Source organism: Wasmannia auropunctata, unplaced genomic scaffold (assembly GCF_000956235.1).
Source record: "Wasmannia auropunctata unplaced genomic scaffold, wasmannia.A_1.0 LD334173.1, whole genome shotgun sequence".
NCBI classification, from domain to species: Eukaryota; Metazoa; Arthropoda; class Insecta; order Hymenoptera; family Formicidae; genus Wasmannia; species Wasmannia auropunctata.
In genome coordinates this window covers 28029-51874 of record NW_012028717.1, presented here as the reverse complement: position 1 = coordinate 51874, position 23846 = coordinate 28029, and the positions used below count along the sequence as shown (strand labels likewise).

General features: G+C 31.1%; 1 protein-coding gene across 7 annotated transcripts in view; it reads left to right on the top strand.

Moving 5' to 3' along the window:
• Positions 1 to 9900: 9900 nt before the first annotated feature.
• Positions 9901 to 23846, top strand: part of LOC105459634 (gastrin-releasing peptide receptor-like) — a 20545-nt gene continuing 6599 nt past the window's right edge. For 2 of the 7 annotated variants that reach the window (XM_011705813.1, XM_011705816.1), the window contains exons 1-2: positions 21993 to 22922; positions 22999 to 23054. The gene's annotated coding sequence lies outside the window, so the exon portion shown is untranslated. Of the gene's footprint in view, positions 9938 to 20041; positions 20197 to 20467; positions 20517 to 21992; positions 23055 to 23846 lie in introns of those variants that run through there. The other 5 variants (XM_011705812.1, XM_011705814.1, XM_011705817.1 and 2 more) reach the window with 4 other exon arrangements.

Below are 23846 nucleotides of genomic sequence, written 5' to 3'. Positions count from 1 at the left end.
ATATAAAAGTAATGAGATATTTAATATAATTTTGTATTTGTGCGTGCGTACGTGCGTGTGTATGTGTGTGTGTGTGTGTGTTATGTTTCAGGGATAGTGAATAAAGAGCGCGCGCAAAGCGCGCGCTTTGTTTTGTTCTAGTTATCTAAAATGTTGGTAAAAGAATGTTCAATCGTAAAATTGAGCGAATTATTATTTATGTAATTATAATTATTAATATGGTGCTAGAAATGTACATTTAGTTTATTATTCAGTAATTATTTATCTCTAAATGCATTTTGAGAAAGCAAAAACGCGTTTTGTACATTTATATGCGCATTTACGAGAGGGAAGAAAATGCATCAGGTGGCACACATGAAAATCTCTCGGAATCGGGTTTGCGCGGTTTTGAATTGTCCGTAGTTGAAAGTTTGATCCGACTTTGTATTATGAAAATTTCGTTGGATTTCTGCTCACGTATCATTAACTTCTATGAAATTTCGATTGTTAAGTCTAGAAACTAATTTCGTAATACATAATACCTTCAGAATAGAACGCAATTTCTGAGTCATATAAGATAGTTTCTGATAATAGAAGATGAGCTTACAGAGTGAACAGCATTTGTACACATATATACTCCGGATGTGCTATTTTCATTATATATCGTGATATGATGGCGTTACCACTAACCTTTGATTTATAGCTCTCGTTGGAGAATCAAGCTTCATTCAAAAATGTTTTCTGAGTAAAGTAGAATAGAGTTTTCTTATTATTCTGTGACGCGCCATAATATTCTACAGATAATCTTTATTATGGTATCACATATTTTTACGCTTTATGTAATACATTGTATATTGTATCATTTTGTAGCATTTTTTTTTCTGTTGTACAAATGTGTTATACAGATTATTACATTTTAACAGTTAATTTTAGAAATCAAAAATACGAAACGGCAATATGATAAATTTTAAAAACTAGAGGTATTAGAGATTGATAAAACGAGCAAACGAAGATGTTTAATATAATTATATAATTTAATTTAATAATATTAAAGCGGGACGTTTCGACTTTACTTAGCTTCTCTGCTTCAGCTGTAAATACTAATATTTCAATGATATATTACATTATCTCAATCGGAAAACACGTAACGCTTTTAATAAAGGAGAATTTATAGTCTAATATTTTAAATAATATTGTTGTCTAAATTTATTGTTTTTACTTTATTAAAGGTAATAACGACAGTAATAACTTAACAAAAATAATGGAAATTAATAAAGGTAATAATAATAATGATAAATTCAAACAACGATATTATTTAAAGTATTAGACACTATAAATTCTTCCTTATTAAAATCGTGTTTCCCGATCGAGAATGTAATATATTATTGAAATTAATATTTGAAGCTAAAGTATTATAGATTAAGTAAAGTCGAAACCGCTTTCCGCTTTAATATTAATTGAATTAAATTATATAATTATATTGCAACATCTTTGCTCGTTTTATTGGTCTTTATTTCCTCTCATTTCTATTTTATTTCTAAATACAAACCAATATACAATTTTACTTTGATAAATTTTAAACTGTTGTTTAAAATAAATTAATAATATTATCAGATATTTGCACGTACATTTCGCTTTAAAATTAAATTGTGTCGCAATTAACTATTTCTTTTGTAAAGACGCGATTATGTATTTTTTAAACGCATCACGGTTATGACGTAACGAATGTACGCATATATAAAATCATATTTTGAAGTACGATTAAAATGCAACCAGCGCACTTGCATATTTACATAAACTACGCTATAATTTGATAAAGGAAATTGTCTCGTCACGTACACATGTAATTCTTGCAAAATGTATACAAGGCTCTTTTCCTAAACGCGAATAGTATGCAAATTGGATAATCTGGAAATTTCTCCGGTTTCCAAGTGATTAATGGATAATGGAAAATGTGATTTAAAGACCGTATATCAATTTCATGTGTCAAATTTTTATTCCTTTGTCAAAAAGATGTAAGATCAAGAAGGGGGAAAATGATTTAATTAAATATAAAGAAAATCTATATTGTATAAAAATTTGTTGTCTTTTCTAATAATATAATAAAACACATATATTGCGTATACGGAAATAACTTGTATTTATGTACAACATATGTTGTACATAAATACAATAAGTCACTTTTATTTTATGCGCATATTGTTCATAAATACGTTGTGTACACAAGTATGATGCGTAAAAAATTAAATCATATCATACTGCGTTCTCTAGAGAACGTAACTGCAATAGAAAGGGAAGTTATATCGTTGAAAATGTCCTTTATATCGTTGTTGTAAGCAGTTTTGTTACAATTCTCTTAACTGAACGACCTTATATGTGCCTACGCAATCTCTGTGCGCACAATCAATATAATACAACGCGGAAAAGCTGTTCTTTCATTTCTGTCACGGTTTTTTTTAATTTTTTACAGAAATTCTATTTGTCATCTTTTTGTTAATATTTTTTCAAGTCTCTGTTTTACTTCTCGATATACTTCGTACTTGGCGGTATTACGTGAACAACATATCTGGTATCACGTAGAACGTTTTATATGCAAATCTAAAGAGGAAACGGAAAGTCCAAGAGATATGTATGTATTCCATTTCTTTTTCATCAGAAAGTTTGACAAGTAGCGACATATGGCAATCGATTCACGTACTGTCTGACGGCGAATACTGGATGAACTTCACTTTACTGTTATTAAAAGTGGCAATGCGGCATTGGCAATGCTTTGAACTAACAACTCGTTGCCGTGTTGATCAGTATGTGTTTTACCAGAATATGCCGTCACCGCGATACACTTCGATCGAAACCATCGGGACGCAACGTCACCTCTTATTTGACTCCACTTCATATCGTAGTAAACGGAATCAAGAGATTTGAAAACATCACGCCTTATTTGCATTTTTCTTACAGTATTTCACATACAAAATATTTATACAAAAAAATTAAAAATATAAAGTAAGATATTTTGATATAAAGTTATATGATTGAAAACATCGAGAAGCTACTTTAAATATTTGTTAAGCGAAGATTTATTCCAAATTAATCACAAAAACCGATATATACGAGACTGGCATTTGATTGGGATATGTATCTTCATTTACTGAAATATCATTCAATTTGCTATAGTTTTACAGAAAAATGCTTCAGAAGAAAGATTTGTGATTTGTCGTTACTGAAAAATTTCTCTTTAAATTTGTATCTCTTTCTTTCAAACGTAGATATATTTTAATAATTACCAAATTTTTCGACAGGAAAATTGAATGTACTCGATGCTTCTTTGTGCTTTACACATTTTATCCTATGAAATTTCGTTATCTATCGAGCTTGAAATCCTCACCGTTTTCGTGCCGTTGAAAGACGATACGCTCGTATCAATGACGTTTATGCTCGTTAACCACTGATTGTGAGCTCAGTTTGAAATTGGTTTCTCGTCGATTCTGTCTTGTTATACACAAACCACATCCATACTTCTAGCAAGAAAGTGACTTGATAATGTGTTGAGTTATACCATTGTTACGTAAATTAGGACAATAGCAGTGTCCTGTAAACCTTCCACGAAGCGATGTAGAGTTCACCAATGCATATATTTAACTCATTGTTCACAGCAAACATATGAACAGGTGGCTCTTGAATTAGGCTGAAGTCACATCGCTTCTGATCTATTTGTACAATTTGCGTTACAAATAGAAAGATATAATTTAACCATATCGCAAATAAATAATACAGGAAGTTGCAAATACATGCATTACAATTAGGAGATTGATAATCGCATAATTATGAAATTGATGATTATGTAATTATGAAAACGTTGAAAACGCAAACTGAGGGACAAACAAACGTGTATTTAGAATTAATTATATTCCTATCTTAAATATATATTTTCTTTTCGCAATGCAAAATAATCTATTCAGACTGCTCTAGTTATTTAATTATGGAAATTTTTCTTTGCAATATCTTTCAATTTTGTTATGATAATTTGTGTTATAATAATAATAGTATTACATCAATTTAATAATAAACTTTTATTTCTCTTTATCTCAATGAGATAACTTTTTTTTCTCAAGGATGTATGTTTATGAAATTCTACTCTCATATTGCGTAATAGATTTAGTCTACGTTACTTTAAACAATTATTTCTTACATGCCACCTTTTGAAATACTATCAGATTTAGATTATTTTCCACGAAACATTCTGTTAATATTTTATAATCAACTTCTTTGTGACAGAATAAACTTCTTTATGGCATAAATTCACATTATATTAATTAATAAAAAATATGACAGAAATTCATTAAATTCATTAAATTACAATGTTAAACACGTGCAAGTAAAATAGCAAGTCATTTTTATCCATAAAAGTATATATATTTTTCTTATTTATTTGTTGAATTCTTTTTTGGAGAAATTGCAAATATTTGTTCATAGTTCACATTAGCGAAGTCTGATTTTTGACATATATAAGTTCTGCTAAACAAGATATTTATATACTAATCAATAACAAAATAATGTTTATCTTCAGACCCAATCTTTCAATGTTACAATAATTTTGCCTAACAGGACAAAAAGAAAGAGATTTATTAATCATTACTTCATTATCTCGGTTGATCGATTTGCTATACAACAGGCTTGATTATCAAACGTCAATCGTCCCGTATTTAATTCGACCACCTAAAGAACCAGACTAAAAATATTAAACGTAAAAAATTCCGTCACTGTATGAACTCAGTCATAATTTGAAAAATAGTATTACGAACAGGTAGGTACATTGCTCCTGGAATAAAATTTATATAAACACGTTGCTATAATATCTCGATTACAAGAACTTTTAATTAATTAATTAATTAATTAATCGAATTTAATTAACCAATCTTTTAATTTTCAACGAACAATGGTTAATCGGAGAACATAAAGCATGAAAGCTTTGAAAAAAATATTGCATGTCCAAAAGCCGGAAGCGATAATATATTGAAATAATATATTAAATTCTCTGTGATCTTTAAACTGTCGGTGGCATATAACGATAAAATATAATCGTATTCGTATATCTTTGATATGTAATAAACAAAAATATTTTTGTTTTTTCGGTAGTGGAGAATAACAAAAGGCCCGTAAATAAGATCATGAATAAAATAGAACATAAATTAACTTTTAAAAATCTTTCTTAGATTGTATATTAGCTTCAATATTAGTTTATACGTAGAAATTAACAATTTGGCCTATACCAATTTTAGCAAATTGCATTTTTTTCAATCATCAAATAACGGTTATTTTTGCATTTCTTAGGAAATAAGGGAAATGCATCCGTCTTAAGTTTCTGGTAAGCATCAAAGACAATTCAACGATTACAGGTTTACTTCTACTTCAGTGACTTCAGTGATTAAACTCTATCTGATGTAGTACTTACTACATCACTAAATCATTTCTTTATCCAGTAATAATCTCGTAAATCATTTTGCGGATTAAATAAGTAATAGATTGCTGTATATACGTGTTCAGACATTTTTGTCTCTGGAAAATAAATGCCCACAGTTCCGTAAAAAGTTTTTATATTACTTTACAGTATTATGTCACTTAATCCCATAAATACTTAATGTAAATATTAATCCGCATTTAATTAACCGTTAAAATGCCTGATGCATAGTATGAAGTAGTCGCCACAATTATTTACGAAACAGCTTATTTTATTTTAGCAAATTTAATAATCTGTGATTTATCAATTTATTTATTTAGCTAAAAAGAACTTTTAACTAAAAGTGTGGAGAGGAGAAAAACATAAGAAAGCTTTACGCATAAGAAGCTCCATAAGAAGCTCAGTAGATTTATAAATGAAGTACCTGCTATTCTCAGAGTTAAGATTGATTCATAGTTGGAGAGTAGTTGGCATGTAACTTATTGATTAGACTGTAACTTATATGGTGCTTTAGTTAATGAAAGCGTGAGTGTATATGTATGTGTGTATGCACATCGTGAAAGTCATACTTGCGTGGGGGCAGAATTGATGAATGATATACGAATATGCTAAAGTTTCATAAATAATTCAAAAGACATGCTAAACTTGCGCCGACGGCTAAAAGTACATTTCCGGCTTATACTCTTTGAGTGTAAGAGACGCCCCCATTAGTAAAACTCTTGCGTGAATCTTTGCAGCTTGATGTAGGATAAACAAACTACTCTCTCCGTGAATGTCCATTTGAAAGCTATCCCCTTCTAAAAATATACTACTGATTAAATTTTAAATGCTACCCCCTTGATATAGTCTAAAGCGTTAAGGTTAATGAATGTATGAATATGCTAACTGAATCGATGGAATATTTGGCGGCAGTTTGGCGGTGTAGGGCAATCCGTGGCAGAGTAAGGGTAAATGTGCCTTAGATATTTACCTCAACAATGTATACATTATTAATATCAATAAGGATAATTCTTTATGTCGTGTTATTGCATTACATTAAATTTTTTAAATGAATATGTAAATTATCGTAACTTCGAAAAAATATAGCAAGATATCAAGATGAAAATTTGTAATTTACTCTTGAAATACATCGTTAGAAATTTATCCATATAAAGTATAGAAACAGTTGTGCATTACATATATCATAATTGAAATAGTATGAATTATAATCGATATCATTTATCATATGAAATTTTAAGAATTTCGGCAAATTAATTTACGATAATATTATATTATACACTGGATAACAGATCTGTAATATAAAAAATGATAGGTATTGAATTGCACAAATGGCATAAATCACCTCTCGTTTTAAGAGATAGGAAAACGTTATGCGCGGAAATATATGTGCGATCTATTAAAAAATAGACGCTTTCGAGGTCCCTTCAGTAATCGATTTTCAAATAAAAACGTCAGGTAGCACCATTGAGAAAAATAAATTTTCTAAACGATTATTGGTCAAGATGAAATCTCGAGAGACTCGAGAAAGAGTCCAGAGAAAGAGCATTTTCGCAACATTGATATTTTCTCTAGTAATTTTGCACTGATAAAAAAAATAATGATAAAATCAATGAAAAATCAATAATGCTTGTGACATTAGATTTAAAGTATTATAACGTTAAAATACAGAAATATGTACAAAAATTAATTTTATTGCAATGATATAATTGGTTACTTTTTTTTTGTCACATCACCTTTCTCATATCTTTGTTATACCTTTGTCATATCTTTATTCTCTGTTCTTCAAATACTTCGTACTTCACATAAATATGGGAAACTGAGAGAAAATAATTGATAAAAATATTATTAATATAGATAATATATCACATCGAAACAAAATTAATCCTGATTTCAACTCTGGGCGACGTAATTATCGAATATAATCTGTCAATATGTAACGTTATAGGTGGAAAGTGTTTCGCCACGACGATGAACGCGAATCAATATTTTTCTAAGTCTCTCGCTGAAATTGCTCAAGTTGTGCGAATTGTCGAAAGCGGTTTTCGTCAAGGCGAGACGACCGTGACCGGATTATTTTTATCCTTTGGTTACTATTTGCCGACCGGTTTTACTTTCGCGGATCTCAGTCCGTGAGAAGAGGATAGTCGAAGATACGGAAGTAAGCAAGTACGGTGAGAAATGAAAGGGGAAATTATAGACAACTGAATGCGAGTAACGGGGTTTGGTGTAAAATACGATGACGATATATAGCAGCGGTTATTCGCATATCACCTTTGATCGAGGAACATCGGAAGTTCCTTAGGTTGCGCCTGTTCGCTATTTCCGCGGAAATTATATACTCCCCAAGGGGTTACTTGCATCTCATATTTACATCCACCTCTTCACGAGCGATTAATATCATTTTGCGGGCACGTTTGTCAAGTCTTTCGCATAAGGTTAGAAATTTATTGAAGACGTTCTGTCACGTTTTCGTCAACGTTAAATTTTTCTGGAAATATAAAGTGCGATGTCACGTTTTTATCATTGTAAAATTTTTCTGGAAATGTAAAGCGCGATGTGTGAAATTAGATTGTTACGAGACTAATGAGATATGTATAATCATATAATGAATATAATTGCATATATGCGATAATATCTTTTGTAATCTTTAATTTAATTAATATATATATGTATATATATCTATTACAATCGTATAAGTGTTTCACACACAATGAATAAGATAGGCTAATGCACGGTTATACCATCTTGGTGCTACAATTATTTTATTATGTGATTTTACATACGTATCCTAGCTTCGACTAAACTGCACGCCGTTACTTCCGGATTCAACTTTTAATTTAATTGTTTAATTAAATTGTTTAATTTAATTATTTTTCTATATTATCTGTCTCCGGATACAATAGACCTATATACTTCATTTTTATTATAATATCTTTTTACGCGACCTCCGAATTTAATGGTCTACAGATTTTGTGAAGAAATTCCACTGCAGCGATATTTCGTATGTAATAACCTGTATATAAGATGTATTATACTATCATCATGCTCTCATGTTTCTACGATTTTTTTTTCAATTTGAACATTCTATATTGTGTCTATATATTGTGTTTAGACTTAACATTCGTCAGCTTCTGATCTTCCGTAGCTTTAAAAGTTACAAGATACTCGTATAAGCTATACGTACATATGTATATATAGCGATTTTATTTTTGAGATCATTGTACCGGAATATAAATTTCGAAAGTGTGACAGTAGCTTTAAAAACTACAAGATACATAGGATATACATACATATGTATATATAGCGGTTTTATTTTGAGATCATTATACCGGAATATAAATTTCGAAAGTGTGACAGTGTTAATTTATTACTCTTTTGTAATAATACAACATTCTAATCTTTCACTATTTTTCTCTGGAATCAGTTATATCGTAGTACGAATATAAAATGCCATTAATGCTTGTCTAGAGATCCTAAAGAGCACGACAATGACATGAAAAAAGAATAGAAGAGAGATACTGCGGAGAATGCATCAAAGTCATCTTAAATGAATTTTGAAAGAAGAATTTCGAAGGAAATTCTTACTTAATTATCTGCTCGTATTTTTCGCAATCAGGTTACGTTAGCTATTTGTTAAACAATATTACCTTATTGTTACGAACATTGATTTTAACGAGGCTAAATTTAATAGATGTTTGGATTGTACAAAGTGTCTAATATTATTCTCCGCACTTGGTATGTGCCGTAACAATTTAATGTAATATGCATGGAGTATGCATAAGATATTGAAATATTCATTGCACATTTTCTCTTACCACTTCTTATCTCACTTTGATGTTGTTTGCTTGTAAAATGATGGCAAATTGACTCCATACGAATTGAAAACGTAAAATAATTGTCTACAAATAAACGATAATAAAATATATCCGTGAGAAAATACTTGGAAGTCTCCCTTCATGTTCAATTAACAAGAATTACAGAGAATGTCATGACATATGAAAAATATTTCCGAGATAAAATACAAATTGAAGATAAAAATAATTTTAAGAAACTTTATCTTAAAAATGGAAATAATTTTTCTTACACTTAAAAGAAATTTGAATTATAAAGTTTTATCACGGATTATCATTCATAATTTGTATGCAAAATTTGAACATCTCTATCAACTTCGTTCTGTTCTATTAGTTCGATGTTGCTGAGTTCCACATAACGATAAATTTTAAATATTAGATATTATGTAACAGGTATATTAAATAGAATAAAATAGCTGTGTAATCGTTAGCAGGATATAACATAAACTATGTTAAAAATTCACATTTATTTTTTTGAATATCAGAAACAAACATTTAATTGTTTATACATTTTTTATTGTTTTTAACTAAATTCTTATTGTTAGGAATATATGACTTCTGTGAACCTAAAATTGTGATATATTTATTTTTTCTTTACAGTACTTTGATGTGTTTTTCGGGAGTAAGGGTGCCAGCGTAACGTGTGAAGTCGGTATGCTCACCCCTTTTGATATTAATTTTCTGCGGATAAAAAGGAGCAATAAATTAGCAATAAATGAGCACTTAATTGTGGCATATAGTTAAACTTTTTTTAGTGGTGGAAGTGCCTAGATTCACAGAGATAAATACATATGTGCTACATAATAAGAACTGCACATGCTGTTATATAATTCCTATGCATAGAGAATTTATCATTGAATTATTTTTAAAAGTAAAATTTTATAAAACGATTATTATTAAAAGATAAAAGATTAAAAGAGTTGAACAATGCACGATATTTCTGTATTTAGAATAATCAATGCCAATGGAATGACTAACATTTTTAATCGATCGCGAACTACATTTATAGCTGACAATTCTTGGGAACATCGAAAAAATACTGTCATACATTTTCAATAAAATTGAAAAAAATGCATATTTATTACAATACTCTTATCGGAATATTTTTATCTTTTATTAGACAAAGACGAAAAGAGAATAATAAGACCAAGCAGTAAGCAAATAATTTGAAAGATAGGAATCATGAATAATTTTATGTTATCTATATGCTCCTTTAGTACCGAAGTATTTTTCAAAATTGATAAAAAAAGATCATGATTCGCTGTACAAACAGTTGCTTGAAAGCGTGTCAGGGTAAGGAAGCAGGCATTTTTAGAGAGGAGCTTTTCGCAGTTGTTTTCCTAAAGAAAATCTCCTGTGATCAAATTTACGTTCGTCAAAGCAACTTTATCGGTTATTTTAAATGCTTTTACAGGACCTTCATATAAAAATCTGTTGAAATTTATGTAATGCATGAAGTAACAGTGATCGAGCACAATCTCGCTTGCATCTGATAGTCAAAGAAAACTCAGGTTGAAAACTTAAAAAAAAAAAGATGCGTTTTATTGATTCGCGTTTGAGTTTATGTTTAAATAATGAAGGCCGCACTCGAGGCTCCTTTGAAACATAGACGACAGAATTAGCAGAGTCTTACCGCTCTCAGGAGAAATTCGACGAGATGGGGCGAGAGGGCTTGTCGCGGCGACAACAGTTCGACCGTTCCCGCGATATCCTTTTACATTTCCTTGGGGTATTAAACAAACTCGCGTAATTTCAGCTCGGTGTCGCGGCACATATCGCGATTAAACAAAATACAGATAGGATTTACGCGCAAAATACCGTTTACTGCTCTCAGTTTTCATCATCCCGTGAAGAAGATCCGATATTAAAAGCTCTACTACGATTTCTAGTGGACACGTGCGCACCAGCTGTTCACGGTACGATGCGAAAACACGGTTGGATTATCATGAGATTATTTCGTCTCAATTCAGAGGCACACACAATGATGACTGCATCTATTGCCACGTTTTACTACATTCAAATTGCACGAGATATTGTACTTGCAATAAATATCAATGCGCCGCTGTAACAGTATGCGTCGTATATGTATGTGTACTCAAGAACGTGTGTTTCATCCCATTCTCTTGAGTATATTACACGTATGTCGAGAGCCTGGTGCATCGTGTACAAAATTAATAGTCGACGATACATCGTATTGACATAACGACAGCGGGCAGTGGATGTCTCTTGTGACTGTTGTTCTACGACGATGAAGAAATAAACGTTCATTTTCTGTTTCAAACGACTTTCATAAAAGCGACGTCACAGTTGAACGCACCCAGCATTCATTCCTTTTAATAATTCACTACCGTTAGCTTTCCGGTAGTACGTCCGTTTAGCAATCTGCTCTGCTTTACTCATTTATACGTTTTCTTTTAGACTTATCTGAAGCAAATTGTCTTTTCGTTCTGCTCACGCTTCTTGCTGCCACTTTATTTGTATCGCATGTTTTTTTTATCTCTTCCAACTCGTGGAAAATTAACTACTTTTCTAACGTAACAAAATCGTTAATTTTTTTTAATTATACGAATTCAGCAACCGTTTGCTTTGCTACATATTTGAATACTTTTGCTTTAGTATAGGTACGTGTGCCTTCTTTGACGCCTTTATCGTTCTACTTTCTTTTAAGGTAACGATCTATTTGAAACGGGAGTTTTGAGAAAAACAAACATCCTGACAATCATATTCTGCAAGTTGTTATAGGAAGAAGGCTTTTGAAGCATTCAACGCTTGAACATTTATTTTATTCATGCTAAAAATCTTTCGTTTATGATTTTATGTAAGATCTTTTATTAAACTGGGGAGATTATTAAATACAGTGAAATCGAGTTCGGCAACAGCAATGTATAATCAGTTAGTTTAACAGTTGCATTTTTGTATTTTTAAACAAATGATTTTTATAATTTATCGAATTCAAACATTAAATTTTAAATCTGTTTTAAATCAGCAATTTGATGGATTCCAGAAAAATCATTTGCGTAAGAGGAATACGAAGAATAATTTAATATCTCCGTAAATCACACGACTAATCGCGTGATAATCAATAAATGAAAGCAGCTTATAATTGGAATTTGAGATCTTTTTTCACGCCGATTACTTCGACGAGTGTTCGCAGTTGTGGATTAATGGAACGTGACGTCATTGGGGATCCGTGCATTTTTCGCGATAGACGGAATAAAATTATAGATATATATATAGATTGTCGGCGATAGATACGTCGATCACTCAGACTCATGTTGTTTGCCTTTTAAAACAAATTACATTTTCCATTTCTGCCAGTTTTACATCCCGAACGAGTTTCCCTGCAGCGCACGCAAGGAATAATTCGAAAATATGATGAAAGAGCTGTCAACAGCAATGACGATAAGACCAAATCTCTGAGAAACGTTTGTGTTTCTCCTTAAGTATATTTGACACTTGACGCGAACAGCGAAAAATGTGTGCGTGTTGTACGAAACCAATCAAATTATCAGCTATCCCTACAAACAACAAATTATACTATGAATGCGGATGTAAAATCCTGCAGCATCATTATCAGCATATGTATATAGATATTTATAATCGAAAGATTGAAAAGATTTTGCTATATACACTATAATTTATTACTCGTCATTTATTAATACTTAAATAGAATTAATTAATATTGTGATTTATATGTTTCAAAAGAAAATACAAAACTGATTAATATACATTTATTAATAAATGACACTTTAGAAATAGCATCTTTGTGTTATATGTGAAAATACATTTGACATTCCGCAGATATTGAATATTCTTGCGTTAATGAGGTGTCTCATCTATTTGAAGGAAATATTACAGATTATCGAGATTATGTGTGATTATCAAACGAATTTATAGAATATTTCAAAATTTTGCTCACGCGATTGACACTGCAGGTTCTCGGCCGTTTTTTTTTTCACTTTTAGCGTTATCACACATGCAATTTCTATTACAAATAAAAAAAAATCTGATATTGATCATCAAATTCTGTCAGTTTATATCGAGCGTAGGTATATTAAGATTAAATTAGAATCGATATTGATACAATTCATCAATGCCAATGTCAACTTTATCGATTACGACTCGACAATAAAAATCCTTTTTTTTTTTTTTGGAGAAATTCCCAATTCCGGAAAATTGAATTCTAAATAATAAATAATCGCGAATGTATGGGACGAATATAAAAGACAATCTTTCAGCTATTTTTTTACACGTGTCAGAACCAGAAGCACGTTGCATTCAGCTCTTTCGTCAATAGCACGAAATGCGTTTCAGTTGAGTCGAATCTAATATCCAAAAGGCAACGTCGTCAATATCGTCACATACCTCTGTCCCGACATTTATCCAGGTTTCCATCGCGTCATCGTTTTTGAACTCTCTTTACGAACTCACATAGCTCGCGTTATTCGCGAGCTCGTTGTCCGCCAAAAACTTTGCTCGTTCTTTTATTCACCGGCGCGATCATGTGACTAGGTCATGCGGATTTCCATGTCATTTCAACTCCTTAAGACACGTGGAATGAAATTGCAAGTTGTACCTTTTGAGTTGCAATTTCGCATAAAGCTATGCGAAATTCTTCGCTAACATATGCCGAAGAAGCAGTGTGCATAGAAAGAAGGAACGTATAGCATACATATAAATATATAACCGTATGGCAAAACGTGCTAAAAGCGATTCAGCTCTCAAAAGCGTCCTTTCGTTTCTATACATGTGCACAGCAGGCCGATAAATTCACGCATACAATGGCAAGTAGTAAGTTGGTCCAAGTACTGTCATAATGTCGTGATAAAAAGCGACGTGACAAAGATGTTAGTTGATGAGAACTGTTGCAACTTATTCGTGCACTACTCCGAAAGATCGTATGCTTCTCATCAAGATCTCGATCTTCGAGGCAAAATTATTTGCATCAAATATGCCCGAAATTTCACAATTCATAAATCATTGCGTATAACTATCGATTTAATACTTATTGTTGACAGAATCATCAATCGGCAGTTTCATTATAATACTTTGTAGCTTAAGAATAATTTATAAAATTTACAGATGACATAAACTAAACCAACAAAAAATTGTAATAAATGAAACGACATTAACCACGATTTTATCTTTTTGTCAAATTAAAAGATCGTTAAATCGATTCCTGTCTTAAAAAAGAAACACTATCGTGAGATATTAACGTTTGATTGATTAACTAGGTTTATACTTCTAAATGGATACCATCGATCACCGCACACTTGGTTGAATAGAGAGTGTAAGAGACAGCCGATACTGGCGAAAGTTAACGACAAGTTAATGACCGAGAGCTTCTAATCCGGATTACAATATAACAATTAATTATGAGTGAGTAATATTGACTTGAAACGTTATTAAATAACAAAGATCGAAATGGCTGAAAGTGTATCATCCAGTATAAATCGTCATATAAATGATACAATTTGCTCAATTGTATTTAGTTTCGTAAAAAAATAACATATGGCAGTAAATGGGTTAAGTATGATAAAAAGATCAAGAAGTATATCTCGAGAACTTTCCGTAAAGGCAACATCCATGATAAATCCGCAAAAGCTTTATAGCGCTTCAAATGGCGTCATGCTTCGTGAGAACAATTTTGCACAATATTTCACGCTTCCCGTTGAAATATTGGGCTTTTGTATGTTATGTAACTGAAGTCATACAAATGTTAATTTTTCTGTAGCATACACAATACGTTTACATTTTCCTAATAGAGCCAACGCCTATATGAAAATGAATCTTAAAGCGTAAAGTTATGGTAATCGTAAACTTTAAAAGATATGGAACGCGCACTGTTATTTAAATAGAATCTATAATTAAAATGATGATTTTAAAGTTCTAATTATACTGTTGAACGATAGAAATGTAAACTGAAAAATGTATTTTACAATCACATAAAACGTATAAGCAACAACGTCAATAAAAACTGTGAAATCAATCAGTAACTCTTTTCTTAATTTAAGTGATAAAAACATAGAGATAGAATATATATGTATACCGGAGATATAATAAAAAAATTAATAAAAATCTGCATATGTCATTTTCAAAAAACAACACGGAGAGAACAATTTTGCTGAATCCAGATCTGAAAATAATTTTTGTTCAATGATCAAAATAATTTTGTGTGAAAGTCAAAATAATTGCTAGAATATCAAAACATTTTATAGCAATACTTATCAGTTTTAACATTTCAACAAATTATTTTGATGATTCAATAAAAAATTATTTTCAAATCTGTTTTTAGCAAAATTTTTAGACCTTTCAACAAAATTGTTTTTTCCGTGAAGAATTCAAAAAGTAATATTTTTTTATGTAAAAGTGTGATTATTTTCGAAAGAGATGTAATCATTATTCAATATGAGTAAAGCAAAAATTTTATATTATAATAAATGCGATAAAAAAATTGTATATGATATACTCATCCGTATGTAAAAATTTTATAAAGTTGTGACGCATAAAAATATTTATAAATATTTATAATTTATAAATACTTTCATGTTATAAATATTTCTGACACATATCAACAGAATTATGGAATGATGAATAATAAAATATTACTAATAAATTATAAAATTAAAAGAAAAATATCAATAAAATAATGAAGAAATAAATTACTGTTCGCTTATTCACTTATACATATATAATTATCTGCGCAAGGGTATAATTCATTTTGTCATCATTATATTATTTTTCAACTTAACATTTTTTTGTCAGTTCAGATCGAATTATAATTTTATTATAATTTATGAAACTAATTAAGTGTTAAATTTATGTATGATACCAGAGAGAATTTCTTATTTAAAAAAAAATTAGATTGTCTATAATTTTAAGCGGGATTACAATTACCGTACGCGATTTATAAAATTTCTTTCAATGTAGACTTCGATAAATGTAACGTGTTCAATGTAAGCTTGTAGCTAACGCAATTAGACGAACATCGATCGTGTCGTAATTATAAATTAAAGCCGTTTGTCATTTGCTAACCGATAGCAAATTGCAAGCACTGATTGCGTCATGAAAGTAGCAAACAATTCGATTGTAACATGGCCTATATTTGTTGTGATCGATTTCTGATTTTACTTCACCGCCTATTTCCATGACGCGAATAGATGAAATATTTCTTTTAAAAATGGCACAAATAAAATATTGAGTCTTTTTCTAAAGTGGATACGTGACACCATTTATATTTGGATTGTAAATTCATTATTCAATATTTACTAACTGTTAAAAAGAGCAGTTTATACTTATATCTCGAATTCGCGTCAGTTTTATTAAACTCATTGGTTGCAGAAATTGCTTCAATAAAACAGATATGCACAAAGATAAATATACATCTTTTTATCCTGTTTTATACACATATATTTTATGCTTTAAAGGTTACGCATTAATAAACTACGACATATGAACTTTATTCCGAGGCATAAATTCACGGATTTTTCATGCATATCAAGTTACAATGTCGATATTAAAGTTTCATACGGGTTTTAGATTCTTCCACAACAAGCGGTACCAGTGATATCGATGTAGCGTGAATTCGGGTGGCACATCGGAATTTGCGTTAAACTTTATAAACGAAACGCATTCCTCCCGGGGCAAAATCGATGAGAATTACGTTTGATTCGAAATTACCGTGGAAATTGAAGTTGTCGAGAATATACCAAGAATATTGAACGCTGAGAGAAGTGAATTAATTTCCGAAAGCGACAAATCGTTAAATCACGCCGTCTTTGCGATTACATTTAACCCTGTCAATTGAACAAAAATACTTCGTTATTAATTTTGACTTCATTCATGTGTTTAAAGAGACACAACTCTTCAATGCTACTAGAAGAGCAATGAAGTTGTTCTTGCCAAAATTGACATTGGTATTTATATACATCGTGCGTGTAGCTTTTTATTAAAATAATTTAGAATCAGAAACTTAGAATTTTAGTTAACAATTAAAATAGCTAGTTTATATAAACAGATGAGCAATATAATATCATAAGAAACAAACGATTATATTTAACAAACTTATTATTATTAATAAAGTAATTATTAATTTGTAACAACATTATTTATAAGAATTATTCGGAAACTGTATTTAACAATTATTTTCTGAGCGAAGGAAATTCACAAGTGAGAAACTTAATAGCACAGATAATAAGTTTCTTTTAAAAATTTTATAACACTTGTTAAGTGTTTTAAGGATCTTTGTGCAACAACTTTTGATTTTCCAATTTCACACCTCCATGAATTGAGCAAGATAAGAAACGCGAGATTCTCACTTTGTTAAGTCTTCCGTCAATTGGAAAAGTTATGTCGTTCTATCGAAGTGAAATAAAATTTCTCATTGGGTTTCAAGTAGCTACCTACCGTCGCGATGGTTTAATGACGTTAACTTTCGACGACCAGATGAAATATAGGTGCAACGTGAAAGTAAAGTCTGAACAAAAGGTATACTAGAGTAGATACTTGTGAGAAGATAAATATATCTTATAATATATTGGTATTTGCAATTGCTAATTACTAAGACTGCATGCTTTTATGTTCTCAGTACGACTCAGTCTCTTTTGCCGTGTACGTTTGATTAGCGCATGCATTATCGATTGAGACTGTCAATTGGCACAGGCAATTGACACAGAGCTGATTAAATGGACCTAGAAAGAGCTGTAATCCACTTTGGCAATCCGCTGAACCGTTTGTATGGAGGCTTAATGTCAACTTAATGTGAAATTGCTATCGCTCTGTAATACTAGTGGAAAGACGTAGCGGTTTCAGAGGGTTTACACTTATTGTTAGGTCTCATGGATACATTATAAACAATTACAATATGTATTACATTTTGATTGGCAAAGTATTCGAATTAGTTTTTAGCCAAACGAAAGCGAGAGTGATAAACCAGATGTAAGTGACATAAAGCTTGTACGTAAAATTATTAATAAAGTTAATAATAAAATATAAATAAATACAGAAAACTCTTCTAAATGAAATAACGCGTTTGGATTGATGAGGACGATAAGTGAAAAATTGTTTTCCATTTATTTTATTAAAGCCTTCAATTGTAAATATGCCATTAATACTTGATTTGTCTTTGATCAGTTTAAAAATATTTTTACCTCTGTTTTAGCGTTTATTCTGTCTTTCAAATATACAAATATAACATAACAGAAAATGTGAAATTGTCACGAAATAGTAATAAAAATAAGACAATGTATTTTTTATTATTTGGAATTTTTATTATTAAAGTAATTTTTAATTACTTAATTATTTGGGCACAATTTAATTAGTAAGTAACAATATAATATACTATCATTTTTAAAAAAAATTGAAATTTAAAAAATTTATAAAACTTTATAAAAATTAATTATCTTATAAGAAATCTTAGGGTATAGCGGGATAATTTGAATTGTGAGGTAATTTGGATAATAGTAAGCATTCGCAAGAATTTCAGAAAAATATGAGATTTTAAGATACATTTCATTATATCAGACATTGACTATTATCCAAATTACCCCACTATTCAAGCTATCCCGCTGTACCCTATATCATTTAAAGCTGCCTGAAGTTTACATTGTTCTACGACAAAGTAAAAAATAAAAGAAACAGATGGTTTCAAAGCTCTTGTCTGCAAGCAAACTGGGGAACTGGGAGATTTTAATGACGCAGCATTATTCTAATTAATTAATGTTTGCGAGACGGCGTCAATCAAAGTGAGGTGTAAATATTTCCGCGCACGATAAAAGCAGTAACCGAAGATTATGTCAACAGTAGCTGCGCTGTACATAGCACTTTCTTGGCGAGCTCCATTTGACGCATTTTCTTTAGCGAAGAATAAACTGAATGAAAATCCGTAATTATTCTCCGAATTAAAGTCGGAATGTTTTATCGAAATCCTGTAATTGACAGGTTGCACAGGTTGACCGCGTAAGTGCACAAGCCGCAATCGCGCGCGGTTGCAGCTTGTGTAACATTGGACGCAGTTACTGTTTCGAATTAATATACACGAAAGTGTAGCCCCGCGCCATAATCCCGCTATATTTAGCACATAACGCATCGACGAACGTCGATTGAAATCAAAGCAGCGGACTTTAGTTTTGTAACAGTAATTCGAGCAAACTAGCAGAATTGATCTTCACATTCCATTATCTGCGTTTCATTGCCCGCTTTAATTGCTTCTAGCAGATAACAATCTTGATCAATCAATACATCTGATGCCGGTGAGATATACATTGCACGTCACGTACGAATTGCACGGTTTGTTAAATGCTACGTCCTACTTTTTATAATATGAACCTAACATTCTGATCTGCCGTCCAATCAGCAATCATAATTAATTTCTAATTGAGCTATTTAATTATGTAATTAATTTATTTTATTGCACAAAATAGAATGTACAGCTTGTGCGCATTGTAATCATTAATTTAATAATAAGCTAACTAATACGATATTATGATCAAATTATTTGAAATATCTTTAGGCTATATTTCAGCAGCATCTATACTTACACTGACGCGGACTTGTTGAAAAGCTAACATTAACAGATAAATATCATGAAATTATAATGTAGCTTACAAAGACATTTTAAAATTGTATTATATATCGTCTATATACACATTGAACTGAAAAAATTGTTTTTTATATTTTCCTGAATATTATTAGAAAAATTTTGAAGCGTTAAATTTGATGCTGTTTTATTAAATTTTTGGAATTTTGACTCTTTCAGTGCTACGTGTTGACACATCCAACCGATAGTATACTGTGAGCACTATGAGCGTGTTTACGCGTCCGCTGAATCGGGCACCACGAGCTCTATGGACGTGCTGACGCGTCAAGGCGCTCACCGATGATAGCGCCGATTTGTAACTTTATTTTTATAAGGTATAATACTCCATATAATTTGATTTTATTATATATGAAGAAATCATGACGCGCCATGTGTTGCGATGCTGAAGAGTATTCAGCGCTGAGACGCGCCACACAGGCGGCAAAGTACTCGGCGCATGATTCATTCGTCAAAAGTAGTATTTAGCATTCAAAGGGTTAAATATCAGAGTTCTCTCTTTGCTCGCGACTATAAAGTGATGCTTGACGTTCTCCAGCATGCGTTTTGATGCAGCTCCCTATTTATAACCGTATGTGCGTTAAACAGTTTCGGTGCAACGAGGCGGTCTTCCGGCGAGGCTTTCATGAAATTGATCGTAAGTCTTATTATCGATATACATTTTCATGCAGCGTAACATGCCAGGCATGTATGTGTGAGCAAGCTGAATATTTCTCGCTGAGTCCCCAGCCATACATAGAGCAGAGTTTAAATAGTGAATTATAAATACATTCGTCTATAGTAATCGTGCTTTCCGTCGAATGTAAGTTTATTAATAGCCGCATATATTCATACGTTTAGCAAATTGATCGGAATCTCTTTGTAAAAGTGAATTGTCTTGCGACGCGAAGAATTCGAAAGAAATGAATAAAAGATGCTAAAACAAATACGTCGCACGTAGTTGTCTTATTCTAAATTTGAATTTAGGCCAAAGTTTGAACTTCATTGTTTAAAGTATGCTTGCTGAATCCGTCCCTTAGGCATCTTCGAACAAAGCCGCTTTTAATTATTTAACTTTGATCTTGTCATCGCATCGAAAGTTTACTTTTATTTACTCTTTAGTCTCAGAAGTTCCGAAACTTTCAAAAATTTAAACTTTGTCGGTTGATATATCGCAAACTTACGTAATACGAGCTCAAGGGAATTTCATCTGCAATGTGAAGTAAAAAGTATAGTTACATTATGAAAGTAAGCCTCATAAAAAGTTAAAAAATGCGTTTTACCATAATGCATAATCAATCATAAAGCATATAATCATTGAATTATAAACTACTAGATACAAGTTGTTTTATTTAATAGCAAAGGCTTATCGTAGCACACGAAAATATTTTACTTAAGAGCATATCTTGTCTAAATAAGACACAATAATACATGCATTTTAGGGTATTCTGATATGATCATTATTACATTATTAAGAATTATTGAGAATTTATATAATAGTAGCATTCATTATTCCTGAGAATTTGTATGTATGTGCTAATCCGCTCTCGAGTTAATAGTTACTTAAAAAAACTTCAGAGAATTTAAAAAAAGAAGATTTATTTTCAAGATTATTTTATGAAAAATCGTACAATCTATGTATATTTAAAAGTTTGTTTTATATTATTTCATTGGAGTTGATTTACTAAAATTTAATTTATGCTCCATTTATGCCATAGAATCACATTAGAAAATATAAATAATTCGGAACGATATACAGTTCAACAGCCTTCGATTATCGACGAGATGTTATTACAATTTACAGAGGAAAATATTTTTAATCCTCTGTATTTCGAGCGTTAGTCAATTTGTTTTGGAGAATAAGTCATTCGCACGTGAAAACCGAAGTTGCGTTTGATTACACTTTATCAGGTCGTGAGTTTAATTGCCTATCGATGCATTATTAATATATCCGATTACATACAACACATTTTGAGTTGTTTTAAAAGATTAATTACTTTTTTCCATATTGGGGTAAACATGATTTTTAATGCATACTAAAAACCATTAAAATATGTACGATATCATATTACGAATATTATGATGTACATACGTACGTATATAACACACACACATACCACACAAAAGAAATATTTTCTTCGGAGAGAGAATAAATGATCAATTTTTATTAATCAACTTGATCAATAATGTGAATTTATATTCATATTGACATATGCATGCATATTAATAAGATCTATAAGGGCTGTGTAAGCCCGCTACTGGAATACGTAATAAATAATCATCGAATTATTCTATCATACATCAATCGAGATTTTCCATTTAAATTACTTCGCAAATTTCGCAATTTAAAACTTTAGAACTTTGAAATTCGTCGATGGAATAATTTCAAACGTTCCAACCATACATTGGCGCTTGAATGTAGACGGCCGAATAATCGTCTCTTAAGAATTATGTGACTTTATGGCAAACTTATATAATATTGAAGAGAAACGTCAGAGACGAATATAGAAGTGAATTAAATTTTAACTTACGTCAAATTTAGATTAAAAGACGGCATTTATTGAAAAAGAATTTTGCTTGAAGACAATAGGTTTTCTATAAGAAAAATTTTTCTATTAAATAAATTTTCCTTGCGGTTGAATATTCTCTAAAGGATTGAATTTTTCTATACTCTTTATTCTACCTTTGCTAAAGATATAAATATTTACAAACAGATCTAATAATTTTAAACATTTGAAATTGTACAGGATGACTAAAAAGTGGTCGGACGGAGTGAAATAATTCGAAAACAAGGTAGAGAAAAAAGTTTAGGTACCGCCGCTCAACTTTGTCCAGTGCATGGCCGATTTTTGAAATTGGATTTCGCACGTTAAAAGTTTCAATAAAGATATCACATGTCCCTTGATGTGACGCCTACTGCGTGGCCTACTGTCACCACGCGGCGCGGCGGTGGGCGGTGGGTCGCGCAGTAGCCGGTTAGTCATATCAAGAAACATATCTCTTTGATGAAATTTTTAACGTGCAATTTTTTTCTCAAATGTCTTGTTTGCGAGATATTGCATCGGTATGATATTTTTTAGTCATCCTGTATACCATCAGAATAATAATTGTAATTAATAAAGTTATTATAATTGTTACAGAAATATCTTGTTAATTTTTGCGCATAATGGGATTCAAAACAGCCTAATAAATCAAGGTAAGATTCTTTTTTCTATTATTTATGATATCTTAATATAATTATACTTATAATTATATTTTCTAATTCTCAACTGATCGAATTATTGCTACTATTTTATGAGCAATCTCTGCATTATCACTTCTTCTATCGTGTGTCGTAATTAATCTTAAAGCGTTAATCATTTTGTTGTTATAAAAAAATGATTAAGATTAAGAAATGCAAGTAGAAAATACTTCTTCTTAGTTCAGGATTCAGTCCTGTTCCTCGACATCTTGACTGCCCATCAATCTGTCGGATCCTTTTCTTGTGAGATGAAGGTCTAGCTTTCTTTCCGCCGTATCGGTGGTTTCTGCCATGAGATCTTTCTGTTTCAGGGATTTGTGTTTTGGTCTAGTTGGCGATTCTCTCGTTTCCTATTCTATTCACATGGTCTCTCCACTCTCTTCTCCTTGTCCTTATTCGCTTTACCACGTTTGCATTCCACAACGCTGCCTAATTGATCTGTTTGTTATTTGATCTTTAGTGTTGATGCCCAATATCGACATTCTCATTTCCATCATTCTTATCATCGATTTTGTTATCGCCGTTTCTGCTCTTGTTTTGATTGCATATAATGACGCTATCAGTCTTACACACACGGAGAGAATTTTTTTTCTAATTTACCCTACAAATCATGTTAACCTTCAAACCGCACACATCGGTCGAGCACCCACTAATAGAATGATGGTGCGAATTTGGATTTGACATCTTAAATTGTACATATTTCCTGAGGATAAAAACAGAAATGTTTTAGAAAACCNCACTTTTTTG